At 38.8% G+C, this 13911-nt stretch overlaps 1 pseudogene; it reads right to left on the bottom strand.

The window, feature by feature from the left end:
- Positions 1 to 1641: 1641 nt before the first annotated feature.
- LOC132520791 (nuclear receptor subfamily 2 group C member 2-like) overlaps positions 1642 to 13911 on the bottom strand; it is a 104017-nt pseudogene continuing 91747 nt past the window's right edge.

The raw sequence follows: 13911 nt of genomic DNA, 5'->3' as shown, positions 1-13911 counted from the left end.
GGATATGTAAACCTACACAGGTAATAATATAGAACTTCATACATACACACACTCAACAGATGAGTAGTACAAGAAAAATGAGGAAATCTTATTAAGATTGATGGATTGTATCAATGTCAATATCCTGGATGTGATATACTACAGTTTTGCAAAATGTTATCATTGGGATAAACTGGCCAAAGTGTACAAGGTATCTCCGTATAATTTCTTACGACTACATGTGAATCTAAAATTATCTCAATAAAATTTCAATTAAGAATAATCATAGGGCTTCCCGCCTGCCGATGCAGGGGACACAGGTTCGTGCCCCGGTCCGGGAAGATCCCACATGCAGCGGAGCGTCTGGGCCCGTGAGCCATGGCCGCTGAGCCTGCGCGTCCGGAGCCTGTGCTCCGCAACGGGAGAGGCCACAACAGTGAGAGGCCCGCGTACCGCAAAAAAAAACAACAACAACAACAACAAAAATAATCATAGAAGTTGCTACTTTTTCATTTCTTGCCCAGTTAATGGTAGTCAACTTTTAATTTTCTTTTCTTTTTGCATCTAAAAGAAGGGCAACATAATAGCAATTATTGCCAGGTGAATTAACAGCATTTATGTGGGTATAGTTAATTCTTGTCTTTAAAAATAAGCAGTAGGCATGTAAGAGTTTTAGTGTAATTTTACATACATTCCTTATTTCAATATGTAGTATTGATTTTGATTTCCACCAAATGCTTAATCATAAGGGCATAGGTAAGTGAAAATTCAGTGAGTAGAAATAATTTTAGGGGGGCAATACTTTTAAAAATGTGTCTATCTACACGTTGGAATATAGTCTACTTAACACATAATAAGTAAATAAAAGCACAGGTTATCTAACCACTTCTTGAAATTTTAAATTCAGATCTTGTCTAAACAATTTTATTTTTGCTAAGCTTTAATCTTTTTTCTTTTAAAAGGACAACTGTTGTTAATAGGCAATTAGCTGCTTTCTTGAATATAATGAGAAAACCTTCACAAACCATATTAATGCAAATTACTATAATAAGTACAAGGCAAAAGGGCATAGTAATCCTTTGTGGCTTTATTCTTCTTTGGAAGAGGTCAGGAGAATATTGGCTTGAATTCTGTCATCCTATCTACTTACTTTACTGTGTTCTTAAAAACACTATTCATAAAACTTCTTAGGTGACAAGTTAAGTTGAGCATTCAATGGAATGTTAATAGCAAATTATTTGCAAATGTCTAGCTTAAGGTTTTTTTAATATGAATTAGAATTTACCATGGAATATAAGGCTTCTTTGTTTTTCAAGAGTTTTCTCTTAGTTTTCTTTAATACTAGTCTCTGGCATTATAAAACATTGTTTTTTGCATTTTGACAATTTCTAAATACAGATTGAGTTAAAAGATTGTTCCAAAATCTGCTGCTTCATCAAAAGGCATTAAAACATTTCTTATGGCAGGAAAAGAGCCTATTAGTCTTTTAGTTGCTTGTGTCTGATATTAACAGGTAAGAAGAAACCAGGTAGGAAATGACTAACATACTGGAAATATTTGCACATACCAAAATACCACGACTTCATTTTCTTTGTATCTGAGCGGTCCTGGTAGGATCCTTGTGCTTCTCAGCAGGTGTGTGGTGTGCTCTATAGATTGGCATCAGTGATCTATCTGGCCATTATACTCTGCCATCTTCTTCTTGAGGATGTAGGGGATTATGCTGTCTATGGAAACATTGCCAATGAGATCAGTAAAAAAAAGTTCTTCGGTTATGTTAGAGCTCATCAGCCTGAGGGCCAGCAGGCGGTTGAGAATCTGGACCAATCAGTAGGTGTCTTCTGAGTAGGTTTTCTGAAAATAATCCTGCAACTCCATCTGTGCCTTTCTTGGAATTTTAAAATCTGGCTTGTGCTGGCCAAACCTGGATGATGGGGGGTAAAGAAAACTACAGCTTTTACACAACTCCTGAAGCTTCCAGATGTGCTCCACGACTTGCTTTATCTGCTTGCCAGAAAGTTTATCTTCCTGGATATCTTCTGCAGCTGATTGACTATGGCCACAAGGTAATGGAAAGACTCATGATCTGGGCCAGTCCAAGGGTGAAGAGCTCATTTCAGCAGGCTTGCAACAGGCTGGTTTTGCAGTCCTTCCCAAGTACCTGAAGGGCTGGGGTTGACCTGGCCCAGTGCATGGAGAGGAAAAGCAGGCAGAACGTAGACTTGCAGAGGTAGTACACGTTGAGGTACTCTAGAATTGGGCTGGTCATGTGATGTGAGTGTTTAAAAGGAGGAGGGCTTGGACCTGAATGATGAGTGTGGACTGGTCTCTACTGATGACATAGATGTTCCCTCCTCCACTGGTGTCTATCGCACCTGCCAGGCTTGGAGGCAAGGAGCTGTCTGTCGTATTAAGTGCTTTAGCGAAGGTATTACATGCCCGAGTAATCTCACTTGCAGATTGGTCCTCCTACTGTATTTCTGAAGCATCACCACTGTTAAGGGATTCACTTAGGTTGACAAAGGCGGTTACTCCATTTGCCAGTGTGCCAAGAGCTGCTTGTTTCAGCCTCGGAATCCGTGGTCAGGAGAAGGGTACCATCCTCATGTATGAAAGGCTGCATCCAGTTCACAAGCATCCCGGATCAAGACCTATTTGTCTTCATCTACTTTGTCTGCCACAAATGTGGGAGTGGCTATCAGAGGATTTCTGGATCCTTCTGGATAAAGATTTTTCTCAGTTGAAGCAGCACAATTGCTTGTTTTTTCCCTTTGCACTTCAAAGGGCTTCTGTTCACTAATCCCAAACTCCTAATTTATCCCTCCCCCGATCCTTCCCCTTTTGGTAGGTTTGTTTTCTATGTCTGTGAGTCTGGGAACTTTGATCTTGTACATCTGTGGAGAAATGTTCACGGAGGATGCTTGTGGTTCATTACCTATACGTGGGCAGACTGCTGAAGTGTGATTTCTTGCACATAGCTTTCTTCCTCGTCAAATTCCACGTGTAAAACAGAGTACTCAGTAATGTTGTCTACACAGTAGATTTGTGACAGAGTTTTGGGGGCACTTGGGCTGTTGGTAGGTACCTTCATTAAATGGCTCTTAGTGTTTGAGGGCCATTGCTCTGGGGAGACATGGCACAATGTTATTCAAGAACCTTATTTCAGGGGCTTCCCTGGTGGCGCAGTGGTTGAGAGTCTGCCTGCCGATGCAGGGGACACGGGTTCGTGCCCCAGTCCGGGAGGATCCCACATGCCACGGAGCAGCTGGGCCCGTGAGCCATGTCCGCTGAGCCTGCGCATCCGGAGCCTGTGTTCCGCAACGGGAGAGGCCAAAACAGTGAGAGGCCCGCGTACCGCAAAAAAAAAAAAAAGGAGAACCTTATTTCAGAATTACATAAACCCTCACTATAACTTGTATTACACACTAATGAAATACAAATACTCAAATAAAACATAATCTATGTTGATATGCATTTTGTGGTCTGTGTGTGTAGTTAAAGTGATTGTGTATTAATCCTTCACATGCTATTCTGAAGTCAGTGCACAGTCCCCATCCCTCTGAATTTTGGGACGGCAGGCTTTCCTTTCATGAGTCAGCTGGTCAAGAAAGGTCAGAAGAGCTGAAGTAAGGAGACAGCGAGGGATTATTCTATGACACTAATGACTCGACTGTATCTTTTTTTTTAATTTATTTTTTAGTTATTAATTTTTGGCTGCATTGGGTCTTTGTTGCTGTGGGTGGACTTTCTCTAGTTGTGGCAAGCAGGGGCTACCCTTCGTTGCGGTGCACGGGCTTCTCATTGCGGTGGCTTCTCTTGTTGCGGAGCACGAGCTCTAGGTGAGCAGGCTTCAGTAGTTGTGGCTCGCGGGCTCAGTAGTTGTGGCTCGCGGGCTCTAGAGCGCAGGCTCAGTAGTTGTGGCGCACGGGCTTAGCTGCTCCGCGGCATGTGGGATCTTCCCGGACCAGGGCTTGAACCAGTGTCCCCTGCATTGGCAGGCAGATTCTTAACCACTGTGCCACCAGGGAAGCCCTCGACTGTATCAGTTTACCATTCTTTGGGGATCCGAAAGAGGAGGGGGTAGAAGGAAGGTCTCAGGAAGAACAACTTTTTGCAGTTAAAACTATTACCACTTCTTCCTACATGATATTCCAAATCCTGACTACTCTGAGGATGTCACCCTATTTTGAAACTAACAGGGAAGGGAGAACCAGAAATGTGGAAAAGGATTAGAACATGACTTTAAGTGTCTTATAGGAAAGCATTTCTATTTTATTTCTTGAGAAAATGTAAACATTATCTTAAATAAAATAATTTAAACCTTTCAAACAGTTGGAAATAGATGTTAAATGTATTTGTTAAATTGCTTATGATTCATTAATTCTCAAAAATTAAATGTTAACCCATAAAAAGTTTTAAAACTTTTAAAAGTTTTAAATCTAATGTTTTAAGAGAGGGGTTGGTTTTATGATCTGGAAACTTAATTTAATTTTTTATGGATGAAAAGTTCACTGAAGGTTTTCCTCTGGAACAGTTTCATAAAGAAGAGGACAGCACAACTATCTACAACTATTAATAGTCTCATATTGAAAAAGTTATTAGTATTTTAATAAAATCGATACATTGTTTTGTGCTAATAATAACTAGAATACTTTAAAACTAGTTAAAGTTATTAGTAATTTAATAAAATCAATACATTGTATTGTACTAATAATAACTGGAAACTTTAAAACTAGTTTCTATTTTTCGTGTCATCTTTTCAAATGATTTTTTGTTCTGTTTGGTTTGTATTAAATTTTTAACGTTTCTTGCTTTGAAACAATTTCAGATTTACAGAAAATTCACAAAAGTAGTGCAAAGATCTATAGAGCTCTGTATATCCTTCAGCCAGATTTTCAAAATGTTGATATTGTTCATATTTGCATTCTTTTACTCTCTGTCTCTCTACATGCACACAAACACACACACACATACACACACACAAATACATACACATACATTGATTGTGGGTTTTAGTTTTTCCTGAGCTACTTGAAAATAAGTTGCATACATGATGCCCTGTAACCCTTAATATTTAGAGTGTATTTACAATGCAAAAATCAAAATTATGAAATTGACATTCCTCTAACATGACCATATAATCCACACATCCCACTCAAAGTTCGCCTATTTTCTCCAAAATTTCCTTTATGAGATCAAGATCCAGCCCTGGATCATGCATTGCATTTAGTTGTCACTCCAACTTGGAACAGTTTCTAAATCTTTGTCTTTCATGAATCTAACATTTTTTTAAAAATTTTAATTTTCTATTTTGTTATTATAAAAAGTACTTTTCAGGCTTCCCTGGTGGCACAGTGGTTAAGAATCCGCCTGCCAATGCAGGGGACACGGGTTCCAGCCCTGGTCTGGGAAGATCCCACATGCCACGGAGCAGCTAAGCCTGTGCACCACAACTACTGAACCTGTGCTCTAGAGCCTGTGAGCCACAAGTACTGAGCCTGCATGCTGCAACTAATGAAGTCCACACGTCTAGAGCCCATGCTCCACAACAAGAGAAGCCACCACAATGAGAAGCCTGAGCACCGCAACAAAGAGTAGCCCCTGCTTGCTGCAACTACAGAAAGCCCATGCACAGCAACAAAGATCCAGCGGCAGCCAAAATAATAATAATAAATAAATAAATAAATAAATAAAATTTAAAAAAAGTTCTTTTCCCTATATTGTTTGTCCAAAATATATATTTTTTCACATCTTTATTGGAGTATAAATGCATTACAATGTTGTGTTAGTTTCTGCTGTACAACAAAGTGAATCAGCTATATGTATACATATATCCCCATATCCCCTCGCTCCTGTGTCTCCCTCCCACCCTCCCTATCCCACTCCTCTAGGTGGTCACAAAGCACTGAGCTGATCTCCCTGTGCTTTGCAGCAGCTTCCCACTAGCCATCCATTTTACATTTGGTAGTGTATATACATCAATGCTACTCTCTTACTTCATCCCAGCTTCCCCTTTCCCCCCACCCTCATGCCCTCAAGTCTGTTCTCTACGTCTGTGTCTTTATTCCTGCCCTGCCACTAGGTTCATCAGTACTGCTTTTTAAAATTTCATACATATGCGTTAGCATATGGTATTTGTTTTTCTCTTTCTGACTTACTTCACTCTGTATGACAGACTCTAGGTCCATCAAACTCACTGCGAATGACTCAATTTTGTTCCTTTTTATGGCTGAGTAATATTCCACTGTATATATGTGGCACATCTTCTTTATCCAATCATCTGTTGATGGACATTTAGGTTGCTTCCATGTCTTGGCTATTGTAAATACAGCTGCAATGAACATTGTGGTACATGGCTCTTTTTGAATTATGGTTTTCTCAGGGTATATGCCCAGTAGTGGGATTGCTGGGTTGTATGGTAGTTCTATTTTTACTTTTTAAGGAACCTCCGTACTGTTCTCCATAGTGGCTGTATCAATTTACATTCCCTCCAACAGTGCAGGAGGGTTCCTTTTTCTCCACACCTTCTCCAGCATTTATTGTTTGTAGATTTTTTGATGATAGCCATTCTGACCCATGTGAGGCGATACCTCATTGTGGTTTTGGTTTGCATTTCTCTGATGATTAGTGATGTTGAGCATCTTTTCATGCATTTGTTGGCCAACTGTATGTCTTCTTTGGAGAAACGTCTATATAGGTCTTCTGCCCATTTTTGGACTGGGTTGTTTGTTTTTGTGATATTGAGCTGCATGAGCTGCTTGTATATTTTAGAGATTAATCCTCTGCCAGTTGCTTCATTTACAAATATTTTCTTCTATTCTCAGGGTTGTCTTTTTGTCTTGTTTATGGTTTCCTTTGCTGTGTAAAAGCTTTTAAGTTTCATTCGGTCCCATTTGTTTATTTTCGTTTTTATTTCCCTTACTCTGGGAGGTGGGTCAAAAAGGATCTTGCTGTGATTTATGTCATAGAGTGTTCTGCCTATGTTTTCCTCTAAGAGTTTTATAGGGTCTGGCCTTACATTTAGGTCTTTAATCTATTTTGAGTTTATTTTGGTGTATGGTGTTAGGAAGTGTTTTAATTTCATTCTTTTACATGTAGCTGGACCATAACATTTTTGAAGAGTAAATACCAGTTACATTAGAGACTCTTTCTTCATTTGGAGTTGCCTGATGTTTCTTCATAATTTATGCATTTTGGGCAAGAATTGTCTTATCTGTTTACATTTGTATTTTTGTATATGTTACATAAGATAGATAATTTGTCAGTAGTGTAGAACATGTGTATAATTTATAAACAAATAAAAGGAGCTACATGCTTAAACATTTTTTTACTGATGGTGATACATGGAGATAAAGGCTTGGAGGCTGCTATACTAAGTGTTAAGGAGGATAACCAGACACAGTCTAGGAGCTGGAGCCTAGAAAGAAGAGAATGGGCATTTCAACTGGGGAATTGTGGGAGCCCAGGAGCTTTGAGCTGCTGAATTATCCTGGTTCTGAATATGTATGCAATTTAAGCCTCGCATCATTGCATGATCAGATACTTTAATTAAAAAACCTGGTTTAACATTTTGTGATGTAGAAATTCAAAAGCCTATGTTTTCAATTTATTTAGATACTTGATTTTATTGGCTGTCATGGTTGAAAAAGTTCTTCCAACAATAGGTTAATCCAAATGGAAAAAGCATATCTTTGACTATGCTTTCCAAATTGTAATTGTCATTGTTTAAAGCTAATTCAAAATTACTTAAATATTATTGTTAAAAAATAACTAGGAAATTTTTATCTAGTGAAGGTTTATAATTTTAAAAGTTTTAACATCTAGGTCTTTTTTTTTTTTTTAAAAAATTGAAGTGTAGTTGCTGTACAATATTATATGTTATAAGTGTACAATATAGTGATTCACAATTTTTAAAGGTTGTACTCTATTTACAGTTATTATAAAATATTGGCTATATTCTTTGTGTTTTACAATATGTCCTTGTAGCTTATTTTATACCTAATAGTTTGCACCTATTAATCTCCTACCCTTATATTGTCCCTCCCCCTTCCCTCTCCCCACTGATAATCACTGGTTTGGTCTCTATATCTGTGAGTCTGCTTCTTTTCTGTTATATTTACTAGTTTGTTGTATTTTTTAGATTCCACATATGTGTGATATCATACAGTATTTGTCTTTCTCTGTGTGACTTATTTCACTTAGCATAGTGCCCTCCAAGTCCATCCATGTTGCTGCAAATGGCAAAAATTCATTCTTTTTTATGGCTGAGTAGTATTCCACTATATATATGTATCACATTATCTTTGTCCATTCATCTGTTGATGGACATTTAGGTTGCTCCCATACCTTGTCAACTGTAAATAATGCTGCTCTGAACACTGAGGTGTATGTATCTTTTTGAAAGAGTTTAACATCTAGGTTTAACATGCACTGAAACTATTGAAGCTTTTTCACAAGTTGAAACAATTTTCCAGGTTTCTTAAGTGTGCATGCATTAGAGTTTTTTAGGCTACATAAGTTCTGGAAACAACATGTAAAAAAAAATGGTTCAGATGAACCTAGGGGAGGACAGGAATAAAGACACAGATGTAGAGAATGGACTTGAGGACATGGGGAGGGGGAAGGGTAAGCTGGGACGAAGTGAGAGAGTAGCACTGACATATATACACTACCAAATGTAAAATAGATAGCTAGTGGGAAGCAGCTGCATAGCATAGAGAGATCAGCTCAGTGCTTTGTGACCACCTAGAGGGGTGGGATCAGCTCAGTGCTTTGTGACCACCTAGAGGGGTGGGAGGGAGACACAAGAGGGAGGGGATATGGGGATATATGGATACGAATAGCTGATTCACTTTGTTATACAGCAGAAACTAACACACCATTGTAAAGCAATTATACTCCAATAAAGATGTTAAAAAAAAAGTAGCTATGTTTTCGTCTATTGTTAGACTGAATTTTTTGTGGTGTGTCACATCCTTGTGTCTTCTAGTTGTCACTATAGCCAAGGTCAGCACATTTGGATCTCTTGATTTCTTTGTAAGAGGCAAATGAAGAACTATTCTTTCAGTTGGCCAGTTCTTTCAGGCACTTTGCCACAGTCTCTCTTTCAATCCTCTGCATGGTGGCTTTGGTGGACGCCGTGGGGCACTTCCCCCAGCCCTTCATGTCATGTTGATGGCTGGCAGGTCATCCTCTAGGTACAGCTCTCAGTGGAAGAAAGATGCCTCACCCAAGGTCACATCCCCTCCCAGGGGCAGCTCTCATTCAATAACAGGTCGGGTCTGGATTAAGGGCTGAGCCAGCTTGTGGCGAGATGGGACCACATTGAGGGGCCATCCCAGCTCCAGAGCTACACAGGGGATTGGTTGAGGACCTTGTGGGAACTTCATCTCAGTTCAATTTCTCCTTCTGCCTAATCCTGCCTCCTTCACTTCCCCACAGTTGGTCCTAAGGGCATTCTCCAATAAAATTTCTATGTGATATTCTTTCTCAGAATCTGCTTCTCAGGGAAACTGATCTAAGAAAGTTACCCTCTCTACAAGAATGCAAAGAGTCCCTACATTTTAAAATGTCTTGTTTTTATAAGTCTAACCTCACCCACGACATCCTGTAGCACTTTGCTGTCTTATGGCTTCACCATCTTTGCTGCCAATAGCTTGCCTGTGAATGATAGAGGGAATGCATTTCATGTGGGGTACTTTATCTGTACCTTTGCTTGGGAATTTCTAAAATTCCAATTCAAGTAGTTTCCTGCTCTTTTCCATGTATTGTAATCTTTCTAAGAGAAGATATTTATAACTGAGGGAAAATATTATTTCGTCCTCTATTGTCGTGTCCCACAAAAAACAGTTCTTCGTGTATTTTGTTATTGGAAACAGAATCCAGAAAATACCATAAGCTGAAATGTGTTAGAAACATCAGTGCTTCATCCAAATATATAGCAAACCTTCAACACTATGTAATTTGTTCCAACATTTGTTTCTTTACTCTTCTGTAATGCTTTCCATGTATCATCCAACAATATTTGGCTGACAAAGATATACATTTTGGGTTTCACCATATGCTTTTTTTGGTATTATTTCAGCCTTTAACTGTGACAGAACAAGTGTTTCCCCAATGAACATGGCTCTGATTTGTAAAATACCTTTGCTTTAAAATGAGAAACCTCAAAAGAAACTTCTAAATATTTATTACCACATTTCATGACACTTTGTAAAATTCCATATGTAGTGTTGCATGATTTTATAAATCCCTGAAAAATCGTAATGGTTTTTCTTCAGGTTTGAGGTGCATCATTTTAACACAGCCTATTAATGTTTATGGCATCATGCTACCACTTGCTATGTCTATTTCTGGAAATATGGCAAACCAGATTACCCAGAAAGCTTCCTGCTAGAAAACACTTGCACATGTTAGAGGAAATATAAAAAGATATCATTTTAAAATGTGTAACTGAGCCAGAAAACATGTAAGGACATTTCCAATGGGCTAAAAATGAAGTATAAACTGAACTCCAGAGCCAAACCACACTGGAAGCCTGGGAATGGGATCAGGAGACAGTAACATGGAATCCTTGTCTCAGTCACATAGAGGTTCTTCTTAGGACCTACACAAGCATAGGTGATAATGACTTGGGAATTCTATGAGTTTAAAGGTTGCATTTGAGACCCCCATGGAAAGCTGGGGCCTTTTTTTTTTTAAATAAATTTATTTATTTATTTTTTGGCTGTGTTGGGTCTTCGTTTCTGTGTGAGGGCTTTCTCTAGTTGTGGCAAGCGGGGGTCACTCTTCATCGTGGTGTGCGGGCCTCTCACTATCGCAGCCTCTCTTGTTGCGGAGCACAGGCTCCAGACGCGCAGGCTCAGTAGTTGTGGCTCACGGGCCTAGTTGCTCCGCGTCATGTGGGATCTTCCCAGACCAGGGCTCGAACCCGTGTCCCCTGCATTGGCAGGCAGATTCTCAACCACTGTGCCACCAGGGAAGCCCAGAAAGCTGGGGCCTTTGAAGATGCACACTAGAAAACTTATCCAGTGGTGCAGAATGGTGTCTGAAGGACATTTGTATGTCTTCATTTAGATTTTAGATAGAAAAAGTCTTTCCTGAAAATTCACAACTATATCCCTATCCTCACCCAGAGTTGGGATTGAAATCTTTCTAGCTGTATGGTTCTGGAAACTTCAAGTCAATAAATTAACGTTAAAGAGCTCCGAGCCTGTGAAAGAGGTAGGCTTTTGGCAAAGTAAATGTAAAACCTCTCAGGAGGAGTACCCTCCATCCAGATAGCATGAGATACCCACCAAGAGAGTCCAAAAGAGTCCTGAAGAGCTCACAATACAAAATTACAAAGCACATAAGGAAACCCGGTACCACCACTGTGATTCAGCATGGTCAATAAGCAGCAGTGATGTATTCTCAAGAGCAAGAGTAAGGATTAAATAAGGATGCCTAAAATAGTGAGCTTCAAGGACGGCTCCTAGAGCTTTAGGAAGGTTGGAGCTGAGACTTATTGAGATGGGAAAGACTTAAGGAGGAAAGGAGATTTTTTTTGGTAGGGGTGGGGGTAGAAATCAGGAGTTTGGATTTTTACATCATAGTTTTGAGATATCTATTAGCTATCCAAGAAATGAGACTTTTACGGGCAGCTAGATCTATCTATCTATCTATCTATCTATCTATCTATCTATCACTTTACCTATCTATCCATCCATTCATTTACCTATCAGTTATCTCTAACTCTTTCTATATCTATCTATGTATATATATCCAGACTTCCTAGTATGGAAATTTGGCATATAATTGGCATCTGTTGACTCCTCCCATTACATTTTCTTCCAGTTCCCCACAGGTATCAGGTCCTCTTTTGGCCCTTTGAATGCCAGGGACTCTCAATTGTTGTTGCATATAAAACTACCTGGGGGAGATTTAAAAAATTCTGATGCCTGGGTTGCATCCTATTATATTTATCAGCATGTCTGGGGGGTGGAGCCAGGCATCAATACTTTAAAAAAACTTGTTTTTTTTCCAGTTTTATTGAGAAATAATTGACACATATCACTGCATAAGTTTAAGGTGTACAGCATGATGGCTTGATTTACATATGTTGTAAAATGATTATTGCAATACGTTCATCTAACATCCATCATCTCATATAGATACACTATAAAGAAAAGAAAGAAGAAAAGAAAAAGGGAAAAAAATTCTTGTGGTGAGAATTCCTAGGATTTACTCTCAACAAATATCATGTATATTATACAGCAGTGTTAACCAGAGTCATCATGTGGTACATTGCATCCTAGTACTTATTTATCTTATAACTGGAAATTTGTACATTTTGACCACCTTCCTCCAATCCTTCCCCCTCCTCCCTCTGCCTCATGAAACCACATGTCTGATTTTTTTCTATGAGTTTTTTTTGTTGTTGTTTGTTTTGTTCTGTTTTTCTTTCTTTCTTTCTTTCGTTTTTAGATTCCACATATAAATGAGATCATACAGTATTTGTCTTTCTCTGACTTATTTCACCTACCATAACAACTTCAAGTTTCATACATGTTGTTACAAATGATAGGATTTCCTCATTTTTTTATGGCTGAATAACATTCCATTACATATATACCACAACTTCTTTATCCATTCATCCATTGATGGACACTTAGGTTGCTTCCTAAGTATTTTAGCTATTGTAAATAATGCTGCTATGAATATGGGGGTGCATATATCTTTTTGATTTAGTGGTTTCATTTCCTTTGGATATATTCCTAGAAGTGAAACTGCCAGATCATATGGTAGTCCAATTTTTAATTTTTTGAGGAAACTCCATACTGTTTTCCACAGTGGCTGCACCAATTTACATTCCCACCAACAGTGTACAAGGGTTCCCTTTTCTCCACATCCACACCAGCATTTGTTATTTCTTGTCTTTTCGATGATATCTCATTGTGGTTTTAATTTGCATTTCCCAAATGACTAGTGATGTTAAGCATCTTTTTATGTACCTGTTGGCCTTTTATATACCGTTGGAAAAATGTCTGTTTAGGTTCTTTGCCCATTTTTAATTGTTTTTTTTTAAACTATTGAGTTGTATGAGTTCTTTATATATTTTGGATATTAACCCCTCATCAGATATATATGTTTTCCTTCTTTTCCTAATTGTGAAACCAGTACACAAAGAAACATAATTGGAGGAAGGTGGTCAAAAAGTACAGACTTCCAGTTAGAAGATAAATAAGCACTAGGATGTCATGTACAGCATGATGACTATGGTTAACACTGCTATATAATATACAGTTAACCCTTGAACAATGCAGGGGTTAGGGACACCTACCCCCCCACACAGTGGAAAATCTAAATGTAACTTTTGACTCCTTAAAACCTTAACTACAGGACTTCCCTGGTGGTGCAGTGGTTAAGAATTCGCCTGCCAATGCAGCGGACACGGGTTCGATCCCTGGTCTGGGAAGATCCCACATGCTGTGGAGCAACTAAGCTCGTGCACCACAGCTGCAGAGCCTGTGCTCTAGAGCCTGCACACCACAACTACTGAGCCTGCATGTCACAACTACTGAAGCCTGCACACTTAGAGCCTGTGCTCCACAACAGGAGAAGCCATCACAATGAGAAGCCTGTGCACCACAACGAAGAGTAGCCCCCGCTCTCTGCAGCTAGAGAAAGCCCATGAGCAGCAACGAAGACCCAACACAGCCAAAAATAAATAAATAAATAAATTAATTAAAAAATTAACTACTAATAGATTACTATTCACCTGAAGCTTAACCAGTCCCATAAGCAGTTGATTAACACATATCTTGTATGTTCTATGTATTATATCCTGTATTCTTGTAACAAGGTAAGCTAGAGAAAAGACAATGTTATTAAGAAAATCATAAGGTAGAGAAAATACATTTACAGTACTGCACTGTATTTATCGATACTCTT

The sequence above is a fragment of the Lagenorhynchus albirostris genome, chromosome 5 (assembly GCF_949774975.1).
Source record: "Lagenorhynchus albirostris chromosome 5, mLagAlb1.1, whole genome shotgun sequence".
NCBI lineage: Eukaryota > Metazoa > Chordata > Mammalia > Artiodactyla > Delphinidae > Lagenorhynchus > Lagenorhynchus albirostris.
Note: the sequence above shows the minus strand (reverse complement) of the source record. Positions and strands in the feature narration are given on the sequence as shown.